The following is a 6,138-nucleotide window of genomic DNA, read 5'->3' as shown; positions in this document are numbered from 1 at the left end:
ATTGAAAATTCAGCTGAAAGCGCTTGATAAAGATAGAATAGTGATTACAAACGCTTAAAGCGCGTGTGCGTCTGAATTCAGTCATATTATAAGCATGTAATTATTCACAATGAACGCAGCCATATGCTTATATGGCAATAAAGATATCGGCCAGATATCTGAGAACGATGATTTCCATGTGAGAACCATATTAAATATTAGTTCTTCATTTGCTCGGAACAAGAGGGGAGATTGATGGTCTTATTGGGACTGTGGCACCGGAATTACGGAATCGCGCGTGACGCTTCGAGCTATATGGATGTGTCTTTACGATCTCGTCGTGTAATTGCGCTGTTTCGCGGTTATTGGCGATTAGGGCTCCGTCCCCCTGTTGTTTGTGCTCCCGCTGAGTGTTGGGGCGTTAATTTAGTGTTAAACTTATTATATACTAGCTAATGAGACACAAAATTCTTCTTTATCGCTTATAAGCGGAGCTTCGGCTTCCATACACACAGGGGGTGGGACTGAATTCGGGTTCCCCCTCGCCTCCCCAGACTGTCATTGCGCGTGCGATCTTTGAGCCATTTAGTGAATTTGAGAAAAAACAATCTTTAATGAGGCAAACCTCCTTATCTCCTTCCTTTGCGGACTGTCACGATTGCACAAGTGACGATTGCGCCACGAACGTGTCAGAAATATAAACGATTACCGGTTAAATAAATGATTACCGAAACCGATTTGTTAAATATACTTAAAGATACTTTTAAATAATTAATATAAAAGAAGACCCTAAACGAATATAAATTGTAATTGTTAAGAAATGCAGACTCAGAAGTTGCGCAGAAGCTGTCCTCGTCCGATAAGCGAAATGCTGACGGGCCAACGCGGAAAGGCCAAGGCTATTGTGAAAATCAAGCTACAATATATAAGCGCGACCGCGAATGCGGTCAGAAATTTGAAAGAAACTTGTCGCGTTATTTTGCCCGTCATCTACACGAAATTGTAACAGTATCTACCGCGACGTAAATAGTGTTAAGTGGAACTGTAATAAAAAACCACTGGTGATATGTGTAAAACTAAATATATTTTTACTAAACAAAAATATAAGAGCTGTTTGATTTTTTTCTCCCGAAGTCCTTTGTGGATCCGCGAATCGTGAAATACCGGCACAAATTGGTAGCAGCGGTAGGATCCACATAGTTGACTCAGGACCCGGGAGCGGCGACGATAGCAGCAATAGCCTGTAAATAAGGTGGATCAATTAAAACAGGCGAAGAAGCAGTCCAAAGCGGAAAGCAGAAGCCAGATCCCCGTCCAAGGTACTCGGTATAGCAGCCGACAACCAGGACGCAGATAACAGCGTAACCCGAGAGGCACGATCTCACCACACGGTGACTCAGCATACGTCAGACAACGAACAGCGGACAAGTAACGTGCGATTAACCGCTTTAATGTAAGTCCAAAAATCTTTGTGTAATTATTGTAAAATGTCCGGATAAATGCCCGGAAGCGAATACAATCGCGTTAGGCGTAATGCTCCAATACCTTCGCAAATATAGCGTGCCTGTACCAGGGCGTAGTAGAATTAGCCAAGCAAACTCTGTGTGAATTGTCGAAGAAGCCGTGCGAGACATACGCGACAACGTGCGCCGTGTGTTGGAACTGTGATATTCAAGCGATAGCGCATCCGATTTAGAACCTTATCCGAATATTGTTATGGCTACTTTATGGGTTTATTTTTCAAAATTTTCGATTTCCCAAAAGCATCATTTTCGGGTACCTTAAGTATGTAGAATTAGTGTACAAATAGTTAGAAATCGATTATCGACCGAGAAGAAGTCCTAGAAGAAGTCCTTTTTTTTATAATTTTACTAACAATTGTCAACACAAAACTTTAAACGCGTTTTTCTCGAAACTACGTTTTTCGACCTTTGGACCACGATTTTGGGAGAACTATTTAACCGATCGGGCTGAAATTTTCAGGGGTTGTTCAGAATTTATGTAGTTTTAGCCCCTAGTGGAATTAGAATTTTTCGTTTACTTTTAACCCCTTTTTTAGACGATTTTAGGGGTAAAAAAGGGGTGAAAAAATTCTAAAGTCCGCCATTTTTTTTTAATGCCCAAATCGTTTCATTCTACTACGGGATATAGCCACTAACATATATTTTAAGAATCTTTTTGGATTTTTTGTTTCAGACGATTAGAACTGGAGATTTCAGGGTCCAAACTTTTTTTTCCACCTTCACTTCAGCCGCCATTTTGAAGCCGCGCATGCGTGAAATCGTTTAAAAAAATTTTTATACAATCTTGAATAAGTGACAAATAAAGTGTAAAAAGTTTGATTAAATTAATTGCATTTTACTACTGAAAAAAATTCTTGAAAATATGCCGAATAAACCCATAAAGTGGCCTTATCGAGCGTGTATTCCCAGTGGATCACAGTTTACTAACCGATAATACCAGAACAACGAGAACCCTCGTTAATTTCATACGAGAGTAACTTATTTGAAAACGCACGCGCTAATTTGATATCAGGAGAGATGGCAACGTATCAATCGTCAATCTCACGCGAAAATGATGAAATCGCAAACAATCCGCCAGTAGCAAACGCGGAAATACAGGGTGGGGCAAAAGTCCCGCTACCATATAAAATTTGGACGTCTACACAACACAACGGTTAAAGCTAAACTGAGCTATACGTCACATAACCAAGATGGCGCGCAATCAAAATGGTAGTTGGACTTTTGCCCCACCCTGTAGAAATAGAGATAAGTCTCAGAAATACTATAGGAAAACGCGCGCGCGAAGCACTTTAAAGTAGGCAAGTGGAAATATTAGATAGAGTGATAGAAGCAATTATGGGATACAAAATCGAATCAGCAGGATGGAAATTGCGACCTACGATCGCGAAAACTTCCGACTTGCCCCCGACGATAGAGCACTAACTAAACGTAACTTACGGACGATGCAAAATGACGTGCGGAAAGTAAGAAATCGACCCGTGGGATATTTAAGATTAAAAGATGCACGGAGAGTTTGATACCGGAAATAGATTGACATTCGCGTCAGAAGATGCAGAAATTTATAAGCGCTAGTATCTATGCGATGGAGAAGATCAATTTCGCGGAAAAATCAGCCTTATTAGAAGAAATACTAAACACAAAATTGAAAGGAAAATTCCTATTAGACTTCCAAACTAGAAGCGTGATAGATTTCGAATAATTACGGCGAGAGATAGAAGCCAATTATTTAGGAAAACGCGGAACATTACACCTATAATTAGAATTTAACGCTTTAAAACAAAAGTGAGGCGAAAGCGCTCACACTTATAGATGACGTGTGGATATTTTAGCTATGGAACTATACGAATCGTTGATCGAGAAACGAGAAAATACAAGCGAGCAGAAGCGAGCCATTTTAGAAACGATTTAGGATCAAGCTTTATTAAATTTCTGCGCGACGATATTAAACTAGTAATACAGTATCACAAAAATATTCAAACTTGCAAGAAGCTATCAATGCAGCAAGCGCGGGAGAGCGCGTGAAAGGGTCTACCTCACGAGCGAACAATAGTGATTGCAATAAATATGGGCAAAACTCAAACTCAAAAAATTCGTGTATACAGTGCAACAAATGCGGAAAAGTAGGCCATTATGGGCAAGACTGTCGGTCAAGTCGTTACGCTAACAGATTTTCATTGTCCCGAGCCGATAAACCAGCAAGCATAAATGCTATTGAGAAATTCTGCACATAATGCAAAAAAGCAGGGCATAAAAGAAATGAGTGCTGGTCATTGAACGGACGGCCCGATAAGGAGCCAAAGCAACACGCGAAGTAAGACACTGATTGTAAGACGGAAGCGTAAACACTGCTGTTCAGATAATATGAAATAAGCAACAAAGCGAGAGCGAAAAATCGTATGTTAGCAGTGAAAAAGAAAAGGAGAAAAAGAGGACGCGAAAAATGCGAACCGCTAGCGAGCATCAAATTACGCAAGTGACCGGGAGACATGCGAATACCGGTCTTAGACTTGTAATGCTACCAAATAAAGAAATAAAGAAAGGTTGGATAAATCTATTATTATATACAGACATGACATTTACCTTAATTAAAGTAGGAAACTTAAAGGCGAGGCACTTATACGAGAAAAGCCGATGGCTTCACCGGCGTGACAGTCCATCAAGTAACGACAATCGGAAAAGTAAGAGCGACAGTGCGTTTAGCCGACAAGGTAATACGACATACCATGCATGTTGGGAGAGATGATTTTCCTGTCGACTACGAAGGAATCCTCGGAATGGATTTTCTACAAAAGCGCAAAATTAAAAGCGATCAGAAAAACTGTTTGCAAATTGACAGGATAACTTTGAGACTTCACTCGTATAAGAAAATAACGCTTACTCGCGCAGCGAAACGATAATGCGAGCTGTCACATAGTGAGCCGAAATATGTAAGCGTTTTAGTTAATAAAGAAGTTTCACACTTTATACTCGTAGATATATTATTTGCACAACGTCTTCTGCGCTTGACTCCTACTGCCCGTATCCTTTCCAGTTCTTCGATTTATAAGGAGTCTTGATTAGTTTGATTTGTAAAACGCAAAAACTTAGATAGATTTCAGAAAACTTAACGACTTAACCATAGACGACTCATTTCCTCTACCAAACATAACCGACATTTTAGACCAGTTAGGAAACGCCAAATATTTTTCTACACTGGATTTAGCATTGGGATACCAAATACCTATGAGTGAAAAACACAAAAATGAAACTGTCTTCTCTACCTCGCATGGACATTATGAATTAAATCGAATGCCGTTCGGGTTAAGAAATGCACCCGCGACGTTTCAAAGGCTCATGAACACAATACTAGCGGGAATACAAGAGTTGAGATACCTCGTGTACTTAAATGATATAGTAATTACGGACCAGGCCTAGAGGAACATAATAAGTGTCTCGTCAAAGTAATACAACGGTTACGTAAGTATAATTTGAAATTACAACTCGACAAGAGTGAGTTTCTACAAAAGGAAGTAATACATCTCGGATATATAATAAGCGAAGAAGGAATACGTTCAGATTCAAGTAAATTAATCGCTGTAAAAGATTTTCCTGTGCCGAAAAAAATTAAGGATATAGAATCGTTTATCGGATTGGCCGGATACTATCGAAAATTCATCGAGAACTTTTCAAAAATTGCGAAACAATCGATGAAAAGTTTTCTAACAAGCTTGACCAAAAAGGGAGTTGCATTTGACTGGAAAATAGAACAACAGAATGCATTCGAATTATTAAAAATAAAACTCACAACAGCACCTATACTAAGTTACCCGGATTTCACTCGAGAATTCCTGATAACCGCATCGGATCTTGCAATTGGAGCCGTATTATCACAAGGCCCCGTAAGTCAAAACCGTCCGATTGCTTACGCGAGCCGAATATTAAATAAAGCTGAACGAAATTATAACACTACGGAGAAGGAATTACTAGCGATAGTCTGGGCTGTTAAATATTTTCGCCTATATTTATACGATACGATTTTTAAATGATCACCATTAGTCTGGCTTTTTAACGTGAATGATTCAGGCTCAAGATTAATGCGCTGGAGATTAAAATTAGAAGAGTATGACTATGTTACATCCAAGCTCCGCGCGCATGCGGAACTGAGGGGGTGAACGTAACAAGGAACCGAATTGTTAGACCGATTTGGTCATGTCCAGACTCCGGACCGCAAGGAAGCCGTGGGAAAGGACCGATGCAAATCGGGAGACGCTTCGCTTCGTCCTGAGGCTCCTAACGAGCCGGGGGTCGAACGGAGGACGAAGTGGAAACCTCTGCTCGTGCTCCGCTAAACGGACACACGAGTCGGACGTACTTTTAAAAAGGCCTCAAACTAGATCAGTGCGCCGAAAGGGACGCACTTTAACGCCAGCTACGGCCGTAGCCAGCAATGCCCTGACTTTCGATCATGGAACTTAATCTAAGTGACCGGGGAGAGGGCGAAGTGCAATCGTCGGAGAACTTAAGAATAGGAGAAGTTATATTAAAAAAAAAAAGACTACTGGGGAGTTAATTTAATAATAGTATAATATAATAAAAAAAACAATTCATCATATATTTTGAATAAAAATAAAAGAAAATAAATACAATGATAGTACAA

This window comes from Trachymyrmex septentrionalis, unplaced genomic scaffold, assembly GCF_001594115.1.
Source record: "Trachymyrmex septentrionalis isolate Tsep2-gDNA-1 unplaced genomic scaffold, Tsep1.0 scaffold79, whole genome shotgun sequence".
NCBI classification, from domain to species: domain Eukaryota; kingdom Metazoa; phylum Arthropoda; class Insecta; order Hymenoptera; family Formicidae; genus Trachymyrmex; species Trachymyrmex septentrionalis.
This window is presented reverse-complemented; position numbering follows the sequence as displayed.